Source organism: Sus scrofa, chromosome 18 (assembly GCF_054392235.1).
Source record: "Sus scrofa isolate SSC_HxYL_T2T_F1_AM1 chromosome 18, Sscrofa_HxYL_maternal_Yorkshire_Landrace_v2.0, whole genome shotgun sequence".
In the NCBI taxonomy this organism is placed as follows: Eukaryota; Metazoa; Chordata; class Mammalia; order Artiodactyla; family Suidae; genus Sus; species Sus scrofa.
In genome coordinates, this window is record NC_139400.1 from 33,806,877 (window position 1) to 33,824,624 (window position 17,748).

General features: G+C 40.4%; 1 protein-coding gene across 5 annotated transcripts in view; it reads left to right on the plus strand.

The window, feature by feature from the left end:
* The first annotated feature begins 1,946 nt into the window (after window positions 1-1,946).
* AASS (aminoadipate-semialdehyde synthase) overlaps window positions 1,947-17,748 on the plus strand; it is a 99,169-nt gene continuing 83,367 nt past the window's right edge. For 4 of the 5 annotated variants that reach the window (XR_014833141.1, XM_021078483.2, XM_085004776.1 and 1 more), the window contains exons 1-2: window positions 1,947-2,112; window positions 2,233-2,541. The gene's annotated coding sequence lies outside the window, so the exon portion shown is untranslated. Of the gene's footprint in view, window positions 2,542-17,748 lie in introns of all 5 variants that reach the window. The other variant, XM_085004781.1, reaches the window with a different exon arrangement.

Consider the following 17,748-nt stretch of genomic DNA (forward strand, 5'->3'; position numbering starts at 1 on the left):
GAGAGCACAGGGTAGCTGTTGAGGGACTGGAGCTGCCCAGGTTCAAGTCTGCATTCCTCCACTCACTGGCAGTGAGCCTGGGAAGCTACTTACTTTTTTTTTTTTAAGGTCATATACTTTAGTAAACTATTTTTGAACTACTGACACCAATTCTTATATCTATAGAGATATATATAGATGAAAACCGCATAATTTTTTAAAACAAAAAAACGTTACTTGTTAAACACATCATTAAGGAAGGCAAATTAATTTGGGGAAAATATCAGCAAAACATGTTTGGCAAATTATATTCACAAAAAGCTGTTAAAACTCAACAATAGGAGTTCCCGTCGTGGCACAGTGGTTAACGAATCCGACTAGGAACCATGAGGTTGCGGGTTCGATCCCTGCCCTTGCTCAGTGGGTTAACGATCCGGCGTTGCCGTGAGCTGTGGTGTAGGTTGCAGACGCGGCTCGGATCCCGCGTTGCTGTGGCTCTGGCGTAGGCCGGTGGCTACAGCTCCGATTCGACCCCTAGCCTGGGAACCTCCATATGCCGCGGGAGCGGCCCAAGAAATAGCAACAATAACAACAACAACAACAAAAAGACAAAAAAGACAAAAAAAAAAAAAACAACAACAACAACAACAAAAAACTCAACAATAAAGAAAAATATTTCAATTATTTTAAAAAGTGGAAAAAAGACATGGACAGATCCTTCTCAAAAGAGCATATGTAAATAGCTAATAATGATATGAAAAGACATTTTACATAGTTGGTCATGAGGGAAATGTAAATTGAAAACACGTTGAGACACCACTGATGGACCCACTAGATCAGAGAAAGACAATTAAAAATAATTTCCTTTTTTAAATTTGAAAATCTCTCAAATGCCAACCAGGACCTAAATCCATAGTCCAAGCAACTACTTTCCTCTTCTATCCACTCCTTCAGTTCCCATCCATTCAAGAGATTTCTTGTTATTTCTTAAATATAAAAAAATATAGTTTCTACATAGGGATGGCTGGTTTCTTTATTCTCCTTCTTGACATCAGAACAATTTCTTAAGTAGATTTACTTAATTATTTCCCTAGAAAGAATTCAATCTGTGAGAAATGGAGCTGCTATATATAGACAGACTTCTAAGATGTTCTCAAATACGGTATTCCCCAGACTCTTGGTGTATACACATCTTCTCTCAATTATTCAATTAAATAGTAATCTAGGCACTCCTATAACTGAGCAGGACTCTATGGGGCCTTCCCAGGATAGAGCTCCACCTACGTCTTCCACCTGCCTTTTGTCTATAGAAAAAACTCAGTCAAAAAATAAATTTAGGAGTTCCCGTCTTGGCTCAGTGGTTAACGAACATGACCAGGAACCATGAGGTTGTGGGTTCGATCCCTGCCCTTGCTCAGTGGGTTAAGGATCTGGCATTGCTGTGAGCTGTGGTGTAGGTTGCAGATGCAGCGCGGATCCAATGTTGCTGTGGCTCTGGTGTAGGCCGGTGGCTACAGCTCCGATTCAACCCCTAGCCCGGGAACCTCCATGTGCCGTGAGAGTGGCCCTAGAAATGGTAAAAAGACAAGATAAAATAAAAATAAATAAATAAATAAATTTAATCATAGAAGTGAGAAAATGCCCAAAGAAAGGAAAGCAGTCAAGCAAGACAAAATAATACTTTAGTCATTCAACAAAGTCAAGGACCTTTAGTTCTTCCTCAAGGACTATATAGATAATACTCTGGGCCATGTGTTTTCAAGCTGTTTTGCAGACTGAAATTCTCATCAGGTAGAAGATGTTAACTAAATGCCCACAAACAAATAGACCTCAAACCAGCTGAAACCAGAAGGTTGATGATGCTGACTTCCAATTAACTCACCACCAACCAATCAGAAGAATGCCCAGGAGCTGACCACACCCCACTCCTTGAACACTATAAGACTCCCCACGACTGCCTCCAGGCTGGGATGCGCAGTGTCGAGGGCACTGATCTGCTGTGGTTCCTTGAGTCTGGCAGAGCAATGAAGCTCTTCCTTTTTACTTCACCCAAAGCTCTGTCTCCATGATTCAGTTCTGTGCCGGTGTGCAGAGGCCGAGTTTAAGCAACACTCCTGAGCAGGAGTTCCACAGGTACAATTAAGTTATGAAATCAGTTGATTAACAAGAGCGGGATTATCCGTGTGGGTGTTAACGAATCACACAAACTCTAGGTCTGAGTCAGAGTCATGAGAACTTGATGCACCCTTTCAGACTTGATGCACCCTTTCTGGCTTGGAGATGAAGGAGGCCTTGCAGCAAGAGACGCTGGTGGAATGTCCGGCCGAGGAGCAGCCCCAGCTGACAGTCAGTCAGAAAGGAAACCAGAGACCACAGTCTTAAAACTGTAAAAAACGGAATTTTTCTTGGAATACAAATGCTTTGAAATTAAACAACGGAAGCTGACTTCTCCCAGAACCTCCAGAAGAACTCAGCCTGAGGGACCCCTCTGAGTCAAATTTGTGTTAACCCTGAGAAGACCAGCCATGTGGTACCAGGCTTTTGACCTACAGAAGTGGTGAGGTAAGAATTTTTTGCTGTATTAAACTATTGTATTTGTGGTAATTTGTTACTAAGCCGTAAAAACACACTCACATCTAAACATTCAGTCGGCCTATTGCCATGTAAACAGTATGTTTTTAAGTAATAGCCACATTATAAATCTTGATGACCATGTGGTAGTTTAACAATTTTAGCAAAATCTTTGTATGTTTACTGCTTGAACACTGTTTTAGTTATATATTACACTATATTAATGTATTAGAGTTGGCTTAATCTTTTCCTCATGTGTATTTTTAAATAGTATCATAAATACTGAATTGCTTTTAGCCCTTTTCTTTTTGTAACCACTGGAAGAAAAACCAAAACAATTCCAAGCTTTAGCGTTTTTCATGTAATGGAAGTCACCTGATGGCTGGTAAGAATGCCTGGGGGGATCTTCTCTGATAAATCTGCAGTAATAGTTTTAAGGTGACTATTTGGGGTCTGCAATTAAAATGTATTTCTGTCTCTGTGCCTCAATTCCTTTACTGTGTAATTTCTGAACAGAAAAAATAGTAAGAAAAATTTTACACTTATTATGAAGTATGCATTTCTTGTGTTTAGCTGTCGTTTCATCCAAAATTCTGCATGTGTTGTAGATGGAACTTATGGTACTCAGTTTTATGACTATACCTATTTAATTGTTCAGATTTAATTTTAAATATGGTGATAACAGGAATTAGACTTGTTTTAAATGTACTATTTCATCATGGATGCCACATAGAAAGTTATATACTTTTTGTTATGAAAGATGGAGCTTCCAAACTTTATTGGAAAAACCTCCAAAGACAGTTGTGATGGGAGAGATGCTAGCATACATCATATTTATGTATTCAGAGTATTTTTGAATCCTGTTTGAAATTGGAATTTTCAAATCGGTGTTTGAAAGAAAGCAAGAGTGGTTAGTAGTTCTGATAGTGACACAAGATTGTGACAGGTAGTCCTGGTCATTTTAGACTCAGTAGCTGGATCTTAATATTTTCAAAAAGAAAGAAAGCTTCCTAATATCAAAACATAGGCTGACATCAAAACTTTTCAGTATTTTCCAGATTATAAAACTGAGTTCTGAACAGTTTTCTGTACAGTTTCCTAGGTATGAAGTGTCTAGTTACCTATGAAAATTGAGGTTTTTTTTTTTTGTTTTGTTTTTTGTTTTTTACTGTTTTCTATCATTGTCTATCATTTTAGCAACTTAGGATATTATTTAGGGAACAATGAGTAGACAAAAATGAGTAGTCTAGCAGTGTTTTTTATAATTAAAATGCTGGAGTGGGGCTTAGTTATTCAACTTTAATTGACCTCTCAGTGGCTCCCTGCATTTATTATAGTAAGGTGGAGCTAAGTTTTAAAAGCAACATCGCACAGAGATTTATATATCAGTATATTTAAATACCTGCATTCTGGGTATCTGTGATTGGCATTTGTATTTATAATCTTTTATATGTTCAGGTATTTTTTGCTATCCTGTTGAGGATTTTTTTTTTTAGCTATATGTTTTAATTATAAAGGATACTACTGGGAAGCTACTTAAACTCTTTTTTTTTTTTTGTCTTTTGTCTTTTTTTAGGGCCACACCCACACCCACAGCATATGGAGATTCCCAGGCTAGGGGTCCAATCAGAGCTACAGCCCACACCACAGCCACAGCAAGGCTAGATATGTGAGGCATCTGTAACCTACACCACAGCTCATGGCAACATGGGATCCTCAACCCACTGAGCCGAGGCCAGGGATCGAACCTGCAACTTCATGGTTCCTAGTCCTATTTGTTTCTGCTGCCCCTAGATGGGAACTCCTACTTAACCTCTTGAATCCTCAGTGTTATTGTCAATAGAGTAAGAATAACCCTTAATTCTTGGGGGGTGATGGAAGGATGAGAAGCAGTCATATAACTACAATGCTTATTAATCACAATTACAGTATTTATACAAGTATGTATGAGTATAATTAGGTCATGTGTTATTTATTTATTATATAATACATGTAATATGAAATATAATAAGCTTAAAAGCCTACAATTAAAATATATTTAATATGTACAAACATGTTATATTTTATATGGTGTATTTATTATATAATTATATTTAAGTATATATATGTATAATCATAGTAATTATATTCATTATACTTACAATGCCGATCATGTTTTAAATATTCATATTTAAAGTTGAACATTTTGGGAGTTCCTGTTGTGGCTCAGTGGTTAACGAATCTGACTAGGAACCATGAGGTTGTGGGTTCGATCCCCGGACGCGCTCAGTGGGTTGAGGATCTGGTGTTGCTGTGAGCTGTGGTATAGGTCACAGACTCCGCTCAGATCCTGAGTTGCTGTGACTGTGGTGTAGGCCGGAAGCTGTAGCTCTGATTTGACCCCTAGCCTGGGAACCTCCATGTGCCGCATGTGTAGCCCTAAAAAGCAAAAACAGACTAACTAATTGTATGCTATCTTAAAAGAAGCAGATGCAGCCTCAGCAAAGACAAATATATAAATAAATAAAGTTGAACACTTTTAGGTCTGTTTAGCAGTCCCCTCCCCCTTCATCTGGGATGACACATGATTCAAACACATGGTTTTTTTGGCTTTGTTTTCAGTCTTTTTAGGGTGGCACCTGGGGCATATGGACATTCCCAGGGTAGGGGTCTAATCGGAGCTGTGGTTGCCGGCCTATACATCGTGGCTCACAGCAATGCTGGATCCTTAACTCACTGATCAAGGCCAGGGATTGGACCCGTCTCCTCACGGGTACTAGTTGGGTCTCTTACCACTGAGCCATGATGGGAACTCCTTGAGCACATGGTTTGAACACAGCCTATTAGAACATTCAAACCCCAGGCATCCTGATTCATTTAGGTTGGGCAAAGGGATGAGCTGAGTCAGATACTCTGGATTGTTCTTAACCCCCTTTATCAATGTAGTAGTTGCTTACTCCAGCTTTGATCATTACTTAATATAGTCAATGATGATAATTGGTCCATATGTTTATAGAAAAATTTGGTAAATGATAGCGAAGTAACTTACCACATACGTTAAAGGGGGAAAGAATGGGAACGTGAACATTCATTTCTAATGGAACTAATTGTTATATGACCCCATGTATTTCCTTTTGTTTTATTCCTTAAGTTGACTGATGTAAAAGCTCTGTTACTCACAATTAGAAGAGTCCTGACTAATATTAAGAAATCGAATTTCCATGTCCAGAGGTGGTGTTGAGTGGGCTCTGGTAGCAACTCTCAGGGCAGCCTAACCACGAGAGCTTCATGAAATCAAGCTGAGGCCGGATTTGGGTTTTTTTTTTTTGTTTTTTTTTTTTGTCTTTTTGTCTTTTTGGTTGTTGTTGTTGTTGTTGTTGCTATTTCTTGGGCCGTGAGTGGCATATGGAGGTTCCCAGGCTAGGGGTTGAATCGGAGCTGTAGCCACCGGCCTACGCCAGAGCCACAGCAACGCGGGATCCGAGCCGCGTCTGCAACCTACACCACAGCTCATAGCAACGCCGGATCGTTAACCCACTGAGCAAGGGCAGGGACCGAACCCGCAACCTCATGGTTCCTAGTCGGGTTCGTTAACCACTGCGCCACGACGGGAACTCCCGGATTTGGGTTTTTAATAAAACCATAGCATTCTGGTCAGTTGGGGCAAATCAAATTTGGGGGCAGTTGTAACAACTTTTATAAATCAGAGTTGGCCAATCTCAAATGCGTGGCTGATAGGCTAATTGGTAGTAGAGCCAAGATATTGCAGCCCCTTCTTTGGCAGGTAGAGAGCTGCTTCCTGGTACTCCTCATCTTGCTGTGGGCCACCGCTTTCAAAGCAAATTGTTCTATTGATACATCAGAGAATCCATTTTGGTGAGAGTCCCCTGGTGTTCCTGACAGAAACTTTAAAATCCTGCCTCAATGAACTAGAACATATTGTGTGATAGCTACTTAATTTTAAATCTCATTCATATTTTGCATTTCTTATTTTAAGTTCTACATGAAAATATAAATTCTAATTCTAATCTTAGAATTTAAAACCTTCTAATTTTTCCTACTATCCAATTTTACCCAATGGTGGTCATCTTCTCATCTTCGTCCAATCAACTTTCAGTGCTTGATTGTGAAAACAATGCTTCCAGAAAATCTGATGTTAATGAGACTAGTCAGTGACATTTAATGGCGAGTGTATTTTTTTTTTTTTTTTTTTTTTTGCTTTTTTAGGGCTGCACCCATGGCATATGGAGGTTCCCAGGCTAGGGGTCGATTTGGAGCTACAGCTGCTGGCCCACACCACAGCTATAGCAACTCAGGATCCAAGCCACGTCTGCAACGTATACCACAGCTCATGGCAACACCAGATTCTTAACCCACGGAGCAAGGCCAGGGATTGAACCGGCCACCTCGTGGTTCGTAGTCGGATTCATTTCTGCTGTGCCACAACAGGAACTCCTTAATTGTGTATATATCCTTTATGTAGTGTTCTGTCATTCCCTCCCCACCCCCTCACTGCCATTGGTCATTCCACTACTGGGCCATTCACATTTTGTCTCTAGGACAGAAAATTGACTGACATAGAAAATGCTGTAAGTAGCCATGGGCTCTGGGCTCCCAGCTGCCTTTGAGTAAATAATGCTTTTTTAATATAAAGATCGTACAATTCAAAGGTCACATTATAACAACTCACTTTAGTCTTCAATATAACCGCCATCAGAGATGGAGTTAGTAGTGAGATTTGGATAAGAAAGATTCACAATTCTGGTTTTTATCTGTGCTCCTTGGCAACACTTCCTGAGAACAGTGTGAATGAAATTCCAAGACTAAATAGCCAATAGCATAATATGCTTTCCAGCATGCTGAGAAATAGAGTGAAGAAAATTAAGCTCCAAAGGTTTCACATAAAAGATTTCATAAATTATTTTCTAGTGCAAAAATGAAGTTGAAAATAGCTTTCATAACATTTTTTTTATGCTTGCACCAGGTTTAGAACTATGACAGAAATCCAAAATTATGTGGGCATTGAAATACAATATACTTAAATATGAACGAATATAATTTTAATTATAACTAACATACTTGTATTGAATACTTACTGTTTGGCAGGTGCTGGGTTGAATGCTTTACAGGGATTATCTAATTTAATTCTCACAGTATCCCCAATACAGTAGCTACTATAAGGTCCATTTTATAGATGAGAAATGGAGGCTTATCAAGATTAAGGATCTTGCCTGGATCTGCCCATTGCATAAGCTAGGGTTTCAGCCTAGTTTTGTTGGCTTTAGAGCCTGAGCTTTTCTCTTTCTCTCTCTCTCTCTCTTTTTTTTTTTTTTTTTTTGTCTTTTGTCTTTTGAGGGCCTCACTCGTGGCATATGGAGGTTCCCAGTCTAGGGGTTGAATTGGAGCTGTAGCTGCCAGCCACACCCACAGTCACAGCAACACGGGATCTGAGCTGCATCTGTGACCTACATCACAGTGCATGGCAACACCAGATCCTTAACCCACTAAGTGAGGCCCGGAAATTGAACCCTCGTCCTCATGGATACTAGTTGGGTTGGTTAACCACTGAGCCATGACGGGCACTCCGTAGAGCCTGAGCTTTTCTTGACCATGCTGTTGCCTGAAAACATTGAACTTGTTTATTTGCTTCTCTACAGATATGTTTATTACTTTTGAAACATAAGTTTAAAAAAAAATTGTTCAGTATATATATATATTTTTTTATTTTTAATTTATGATGTTGAAATAATGATAGTCTATTAGGGTCCCCCAGAGAATTGGAGATATATATATATATATACATATATATGTATGTATATATGTACACACACACATACACACATATTTCCCCATATATGTATCTCTAGGACAATGTGGGGTTAGGGACACCAATGCCCCCATGAGTAAAAAAAAAGTCCATGTATAACTTTATAGTCAGCCTGCCATATCTGTGGCTCTGCTTCTGAGGATTCAATCAAACACAGATCATATTTCACTATAGTACATATTAATTTTTAAAAAAATCTGCTTATAAATGGACTCTTGAGTTAAAATCCGTGATGTTCAACATCAACCGTATATGGATATGCATATAAATTTACAGAGGTGTGCCTCTCTCTGTGATATATTATTTTAAAAAACTAGCTTATGTGATTATGGAGGCTGAGAAGGCCTACAGTCTGTTGTCTGCAAGCTGGAGACTCAGGGACGTCAGTGCTGTTATCTGAGAACCAGAGGCCCACAGTGTAAGCCCCAGTGGGAGGACAGGAGAATAGGGATGTCCCAGCTCAATTAATCAGGCAGAGAGAGCGAATTCCCCCTTTCCTGCTTTTTTCTTCTATTCAGACCCTCACTGGGTCGGATAATGTGCCCACATGTTGGGGAGAACAGCTTACCAAGAACACGGCTTCAAAAAGTTAATTGCTTTTGGAAACAGCCTCATAGACATACCCAGAAATCATGCTTAACCTGGGTATTCTGGCACCCCTTGAATTTGACACATAAAATTAACCATTACATAGACATATATAGCAACTTGCCCCCTCACCCGCCAGCGTGCTTGTACACACAGGTGCGCGCGCGCACACACGCACACACACACGATGCACAGGGAGATAGTTGCACTCTTCCGCCAGCCTCCACCTGTATAACTGTAGTGCACTGTCAAAACCAGAAATTGACATTGGTGCATTCTACATAATCAATTCTGATCCCATCAGTTTTATAAGCACTCTTTGTTCACCATAGTTATAGGTTTGTGATGCCTTCCATGAGGTGGAGATTCTCAATTTTATCTAATCAAATATTTCAGCCTTTTTTTTTAATGGCTCTGACTTTTGTGACTTGCTTATACAGATTTTCTGCAATAAATTAGGAAAATATCTTTTAATATTTTCTGTTGATACTTTATTTTAGAATTTACTTTTTATACAGTGTGACAGAACAGAATCTAATTTAATTGTTCCCCAAATGTATAGCTGGTTGTGCTGACACTACATATTGAAGAATCAATCCTTTCCTGCTGATTCATATGCTACTTTCATCATATCCATTCATCCATTTTTATCCCCTCTATTTTGTACTATTTTTCTTTGAGTCTATTACTGTGCCAATACTACTTACTTATTTATTTATTTTGCTTTTTAGGGCCATATCTATGGCATATGGAGGTTCCCAAGCTAGGGGTCGAATCAGAGCTACAGCTGCTGGCCTGCCACAGCCACAGCCACACAGGATCTGAGCTGCGTCTGCGACCCACATCACAGCTCACGGCAACACCAGGTCCTTAACCTACTGAGGGAGGCCGGGGATCGAGCCCGCATCCTCATGGATACTAGTAGGATTTGTTAAACGCTGAGCCATGACGGAGCTCTGATAGATGCTGTAAGGAAGGCAGCTTGACTCACTTCCCAGGTTTGCTACAGGCAGGTATGTTCTGTTAGAACCACACTGTCCACTGGGACTGGATTGGGTGGGGAACATCCAAGTTATGTGCGCTCTGGACCTTAGTCTTGACTTCTCCAGCACTGGAGAAGTGTTAGAAGAGAATCCTGGAGTTCCCGTCATGGCGCAGTGGTTAACGAATCCGACTAGGAACCATGAGTTTGTGGGTTCAATCCCTAGCCTTGCTTAGTGGGTTAAGGATCTGGCATTACTGTGAGCTGTGGTGTAGGTCACAGATGCGGCTCAGATCCCGAGTTGCTGTGGCTCTGGTGTAGGCTGGCGGCTGCAGCTCTGAGTTGACCCCTAGCTTGGGAACTTCCATATGCCGAGAGAGTGGCCCAAGAAGAGTCAAAAAGACAAAAAAAAAAAAAAAAGAAAGAAAATAGAAGAGAATCCTCTCACAGGAAACAAACTTCTGCCATCAAAACATTCTTTTTTCCTATAAGCATGTACTGGATTATAAGTATCAACAGTATCTGAGTGCTTTATCAGGTTCAAATAAATGAATGTTTCTACTGCTAGCAGCTTTCTTCTTTCCTTGAGTCACGAATGCTCCAATGAACATTGCCTCTCACCGGGAACACTGTAGGTGCTTAATCACAGTCTGTTGGTCTCTACAGTTCCCAAGTGCTCAGACAAGATATAAAACGTCCAGTCATGGCTTATTACCAAACCTTAAAATTCAGATACCCAGAAGCAAGGACTGTGTGATTCTGTAGAGTCAGAATATTTAGATGCCAGGGTAGGGATCTCTGCATCTCTTGTTGCTCAGAAAACAGCACAAACCCAACCAGAGTCTAAATCCTGGGTCCCGAGGAATCCACTTCACTTCCATATTTGGATGGTTTTCAACAGGTTTTTCTGTTTGTACCCAAGTGCAGTATAGGGGGATGAACACAGCTGTGGAGTCAGGCAAACTTAGGTCTGACTTTCATTGTAGGTACTTACTAGGCATGTAGCATCTTAGCATAGCCCTTTGAGACCCACCTGTCTCATCTTCCAGGTGGAGATGAGGCACTGTGATCTCCATGTAGAACCCTAGGAGAACTGGGGGCAGGGGAGGGAACGCTTTTCCTTGTGGGAGAAGGTGGAGTAGGAGGGTGGCAACTAAGAGAATCGAGGCTTTGACACCAATTTGTCTCATAGCCTATATATAGGACGTTACCTACAGACATACACTCACATGCATGTAAAAATGCCTGTGCAATGATGGCCACTGAAGAATTAGTATGAATTTAAAAAAATAACCCCAATGTTCCTATATCGCATATAGGTTAAATAAATTATGGCAGAGCCATTCAATATTCTGTGGTGATATAGCTATTAAAAAGAGTGAGGTGGGTTTATATATATTGACACAGAAAAATATCCATAAATATAGTCAAACTAACAGTAACTTGCAGAAAAATATATTATGACCCCATTTGCATTAAAAAACCCCATCAAACTGTCACTAGTATTTTTTACTAGGAAGAGGAGGTTACTTGGGAGTTTCACTGTCTATAGTACTCATTTTAGAAATGATGGAATTTATCGCAATGAAGCACGTGTAATTTTTGCTCTAAGGATAGCGCTGTCCTCTTCTGGTTTCTTCCTGCTCTTGTGCACATTTCTTTTCCTTGGTAGCATGTGAAAAGCTGGTTACGATGCCCAACCAGTCAGTATTAAAACACATTTCCACCCATCCCCCTCCCCAGCTTTCCTGAGATACAGTTGGCATATTAACACTGTGGAAGTTTAAGGCGTAAAATATGACTGGTATACGTATATACTGCAGAATGATTAAAGGGTAACTTTGGATTGGATGTGTAAATTCTCATCAGAGGAAAGAGGAAAGATGTGCCAAGAATATCTTGAAGGTTCTCTTCTTTTAAGAGAAGCCACTTTGATAGGGAAATCATAGACCACAGCACGACTGAGAAAACCCACCAAGGGAGTGAAACAGTGGAGTAAACGCTTAGAGCAGATTGTTCAAAAATAAATAAATAAAATAAGGGGCCAATTCCCTATGTGGCTCAGCGGTTAGCAAACCCAACTAGCATTCACGAGGATGCGGGTTCGATCCCTGGCCTTGCTCAGCGAACTAGGGATCCAGGTTGCCATGAGCTATGGTGTAGGTCACAGACCCATCTCGGATCTGGCGTTGCTGTGGCTCTGGCGAAGGCCGATGGCTATAGTTCCCATTGGACCCCTAGCCTAGAACCTCCAAATGCTACAGGTGCGGCCCTAAAAAGACAAAAAGATGAATAAATAAATAAATAGGGGCTTTGTAAGCTTTAAATATTCTCCAACCTGAATTCATGTGGCTGGAGCATATTTGCATTACTTTCTGTGTCTTTGTACTGCGAGTTTCTTAAGGTTTATTGTGACTTATGTATTTGAATAGTTTTCCTTTGGATTAATCTAATTTCAAGTTTAAACATTCATTGGTGTTACATACAATTTGCTTTGAGTCAGCGCTTTTGAATTGTAATGCTCATTTACACACGTATTTTGTTTCTTCAGTTGCAAATGTGGTGCAGAAACGTTGGTTTTAACATTGACTTGGGGATTAAGATGTGATTTTAACTGATTATAGTATTTAGTTCTTGATTAACTCTGGTAACTTAAATATTTACTTTACTGCTGTGCACGGGTCTCAATTTCAATTGAAAATCAACTTTAAAAGGTAAAATTTGGTGCCATCCAGTGGCGGAATTGTGAGTTGTAGCATACGTGTGACAGTGAGGAGAAGCATTTCATGTTGAAATTGTAAACTGGTTCCTTAATATATACCCTGCAATTCATAGAGATACCAATAATTATAAAAAGGAAAAAGGCATAAACTTGGGAGTTATATTTTACTGGAATATGAGGTAATTTAATTTAGGAAAATATTGAATTAAGAGAATGGAAACGAGTGTTGTGGATTTCTGCATTTATGAAATGGGACTGTGTTACCTACATTATGGCAAAAGCTGGAAAACCTTTTTTAAGATCTAAATTGCAAATACATATACTTTGGCATCAACTGCATTAGGCAAATAAGATTTTTATATTACACTACGTTAAATAACAGCTTTATATTTGTGTACGTGAAAAAAATTGTAATATGTTTTTAAGAGTCTTGCAAAAGTCTAAAATTTTCAAAGTCATTTACAGAAAAAATATGAGAGCCATCTCACTAGGTACCAAAACAAAGAATGAAAATCCTCACTGGGTAGGAAACTCACTGCCTGCTAACAAGTGCATTTTGTTGAAGTAGCAGGAAGTTTTTGGTCATCCAGGTTGAGTCACAACCATATGCATTAAAAACACTTTTTTTGAATGAGACATTCCTTTAGAACAAGACGACCTGATTAAGACTTGTATTATAGGTTCAGCTGTGGAGAGACATTCAGTAATAACAGTGGTTTGAACAAGACAGAGAAACAGATCGCTCTCTCATGTTAACGTCTGAGTAGGCAGTTCCCAACTGTGGGGCTGTGGTTTTACAATCATCCAGGACCCCGACTCCTTCTCTCTGTGGCCTTGACAAGAAGCTTCCATCTCATAATCTCTGATGGCTGTTGCCCTGTTCCTCTTCCCATCCTTAGCTTTCCCCACACTTCATCTGTGAAACCAAACAAAGCAAATGAGGCAGACAGGTAGAGGAAAGTCCTCAGAACTGCTTGTACGTTTTGAGTCTTACTCTGAGTCTCTTTTCTATGGAAATTCTGTTCCCGATGAAATATCTGGTGCAAAAAATAACAATATACTCCTCTATAAATAGGACACGCACTGATAAAATTAACCACCATTTTACCCATTTGTTTTTTACATAAATTTCGTAACATTTTCAATTGTTAGCTATCTTTAAAGTGGCTTGGTTACATTTAAATAGCTAATACTTTGCTTTTGTCCTTTGAAGATCTCAGGCAGAGATCATTTTATTGTTGGAAAGACTCTTCAGAAACCATAACCTTCTCAACGGTGGCCGACACCTGAGATAGTCAGGTTGGCTGGAAGTTCTGTCTCCTCCCAAAGGGATTCATTTCTCTTTACACATGCTTGTATGCTAGACAGGCTTCACTGTTGCAAACCAAGTGTATTGAGAACCTCAGAATCTTGACGGGATCCAATTTGGGCATGAAGCGGTTGGCCAATGCCATCTTCGTACTCCACGTGGGATTTACTTACAGGGTTGTGCTTCCCAGTTTTCCAAGCAAGCTGACTCATGGATTACTTAGAATGTTTTTGATTTGAGGGCTTTCAACCATAGGTAGACCTGCCTATCTAAGCCCCCATAACTCTAGCTCCAGCTCTGGGGTGATAACCTCACATAGGGAAGTGTGACTGATAAAATGGATAAGGACAGGTCTCGGCAAACTGAAGAAGGGCTCATTAAGTGTCACTGCTGGTGACCTATGAATCCAGGAGTCCCCTTACTGAGTTAAAAAAAGTAGGAATTTAGTAATATCTTTAGAAAATAGCTACTAAAGCCTTACTTTCTTTGTGCCTCAGATTTCCACTTTGGGGGCCAAGTTTATTTATTTATTTTTTCTGTCATGGTAATTAAAACGAATCTCAACAGAATATTTGCATAAAACTGGGCAGTTCTTTAAGAAGTGTCTCAGAGGAATCGCTGAACACTACGTGGAGGATGTGTATCCCACCGAGATGCCATTAAGTGATGCAGCCTGTCGGGGAACATCTCCCCCTACTCCTATTTTCTTAGGAGAAAGGACATTTTCTTCCCACTCCCAAAGAGGGAAAGGCTCAAGAGGGGTATTTGCTCTCTTCTCTCTCTGAGAAGAAGATTGACTTACCTGATTAGGGGGTTTTGAAGAAGAATAATCTTCATTCAATTTGGAGTTGAATGTGCTTGGCTCTTCCCCTTCACATTCTCTCCTTTCAGATCTGCTTGTGCAAAACAGAGCTGGGTCCTGGTCTGCTCTACAATGGGCAGTGTGATACAGACTCTGTCCTTCACCCACTAAGCCCCTATGCTGCTTCCCAGGGATTTTACATCTTTCCAGTCCTGTCACACTCCTGCTAGATGGATACTTCATGCTCCTCTTCTCAAACTCCCAACTCTTCACTCCCCCAACCACATTGTCAACTGATGACCCTGCTTGTTTCTTGGCTGAGAAAATAGAAGTCATTAGCATTGGACGTCCACAGGCTCCCACTACCTAATCTACTAAAGCATCTATACCTAAACCCGTGTAACTTCTACCTCGTGAAGGAGAGGAACATTTGTTCCCATTTGGGGCCAATCTCTCCTTTTGGGCCCAGGATTCCATTGTTTCTCACCGTCCCGCGGGCCTTGCTTTAGCAATTCTCCTTCAATAATTAATCTGTATGTATCTACCTGGTTATTCACATTAGCACAGAACATGCTGTAATATCTCTCATCTAAAAAAAGTTTCCCTAGATCTCGTATGTCCCACCTGCTTCCATCATTTCTCTGCTCCCCTTGACAGCAAAATTTCTTAGAAAGGTAGTGACCCTGAGCAGGACCCTGAAGGGCCATCCCTGGGTGAAAAAAGTCTTTCCTTTTAGCCCAGAAAAGCCATTTTTAGTTTGTAGAAAAAGGCTTCAAACTTGTAGACCTTCCCTGAGTTCCAAAGGTCAGGTTCAAACAGGTACTAATTAGGGAAGAGAGGAAATGCGGAAACAAAGGAGGAACAGTCAAGAAACAATAGTGACAAAGCAACGTCTCCTCAAGGGATGTGTCTTACCAATGAATCTTTGAGTTCTTCTGCAGGAGGGGCCCCAACCAGGCTGAGCCTAGGGTTCCTGGACCACTGCCCTCTTACTCACCACCAACCAATCAGAAGAGAGTCAGTCACACACCCTATAGCCCTCACCCCAAATTTTGCCTGTAAAAACACTTCCTCAAAAAACCATTGGAGAATTCATGTTTTTTTTGACCATGAGCTGCACATTCACCTTGCTTGGCCCTACAGTAAAACTTTCTCTGCTCCAAACTCTGATGTTTAGATTTGTTCAGCCTCACCATGTGTCGGGCATGCAGACTTGTGTTTGATGGCAGTATACTCCGCTTCCTCTCCTCCCTGCTCTCGTGAATGGCCTCTAGGCAGGCTTCCATCCACATCACGCTACTTAAACTTGTTCTACTCAAGTCAGAAATGACCTCCTCTATTCCTAAATTCAGTGGTGTATTTAAGTCCTCACCTTTCTGGGTCTATCATAAGCACTTAACATCATTTCTCTACCTCATTATTTCTTATTGATGCTCCCTCTTAGTTTCCTTTGTGGATCCTCTTTATTTTTCCAACTCGTTTTCCTCATCATTTTTCCATTCCCAGATTACTTTTCTTCTCCTCTACATTCACTCCTATCCATTTCCATGGCTGAAGTCCTGTCTATGGTATTTAAAGATTAAGAACTTAAGTTTGAGATGACTTCAAAGTTCAGTGTGCATATTCATTGCTGAGATTCTGGTGTGGTTGCCATTGAGGGATTTTTCTTTGAGAATGTGAAAATCAAGGTAACGGTTTATTTTCAGACTTTTGTTACTATGGAAGTATTCATCGTCTCGGAAGACGATGCAAAAGAGACAAATAGAATTATTGGAGGCATAAATGGAGTATGAACTTGTGATCCCCTCCACATGCTAGAACAAGTCTCTTTCCCTATCTTTCTCAATACATGGTCTGAAAGTGATCTGTAAGAATAGGGGGGGGTGGTTGAGGGGGTCCATTAAGCAAAGTCTGAGGGGGCTAAACCAGGATCTTCCCTGCTCACGTAGAGGTTCAGCCTAGGGAGTGGGGCCGGGGTGGGGGTGAGGCAAACAAAAAAAGGTGAAAATTTTGTGTGTTTGGCATGGCAATGTTTTTTTTTTTATATATATATAATTTTTTTATTTTCCCACTGTACAGCAAGGGGGTCAGGTTATCCTTACATGTATACATTACAATTACATTTTTCCCCCACCCTTTCTTCTGTTGCAACATGAGTATCTAGACATAGTTCTCAATGCTATTCAGCAGGATCTCCTTGTAAATCTATTCTAAGTTGTGTCTGATAAGCCCAAGCTCCCGATCCCTCCCACTCCCTCCCCCTCCCATCAGGCAACCACAAGTGTCTTCTCCAAGTCCATGATTTTCTTTTCTGAGGAGATGTTCATTTGTGCTGGATGTTAGATTCCAGTTATAAGTGATATCATGTGGTATTTGTGTTTGTCTTTCTGGCTCATTTCCCTCAGTATGAGATTCTCTAGTTCCATCCATGTTGCTGCAAATGGCATTATGTCATTCTTTTTTATGGCTGAGTAGTATTCCATTGTGTATATATACCACCTCTTCCGAATCCAATCCTCTGTTGATGGACATTTGGGTTGTTTCCATGTCCTGGCTATTGTGAATAGTGCTGCAATGAACATGCGGGTGCATGTGTCTCTTTTAAGTAGAGATTTGTCCAGATAGATGCCCAAGAGTGGGATTGCGGGGTCATATGGAAGTTCTATGTATAGATTTCTAAGGTATCTCCAAACTGTTCTCCATAGTGGCTGTACCAGCTTACATTCCCACCAACAGTGCAGGAGGGTTCCCTTTTCTCCATAGCCCCTCCAGCACTTGTTATTTGTGGATTTATTAATGATGGCCATTCTGACTGGTGTGAGGTGGTATCTCATGGTAGTTTTGATTTGCATTTCTCTTATAATCAGCGATGTTGAGCATTTTTTCATGTGTTTGCTGGCCATCTGTGTATCTTCCTTGGAGAAATGTCTATTCAGGTCTTTTGCCCATTTTTCCATTGATTGATTGGCTTTTTTGCTGTTGGGTTGTA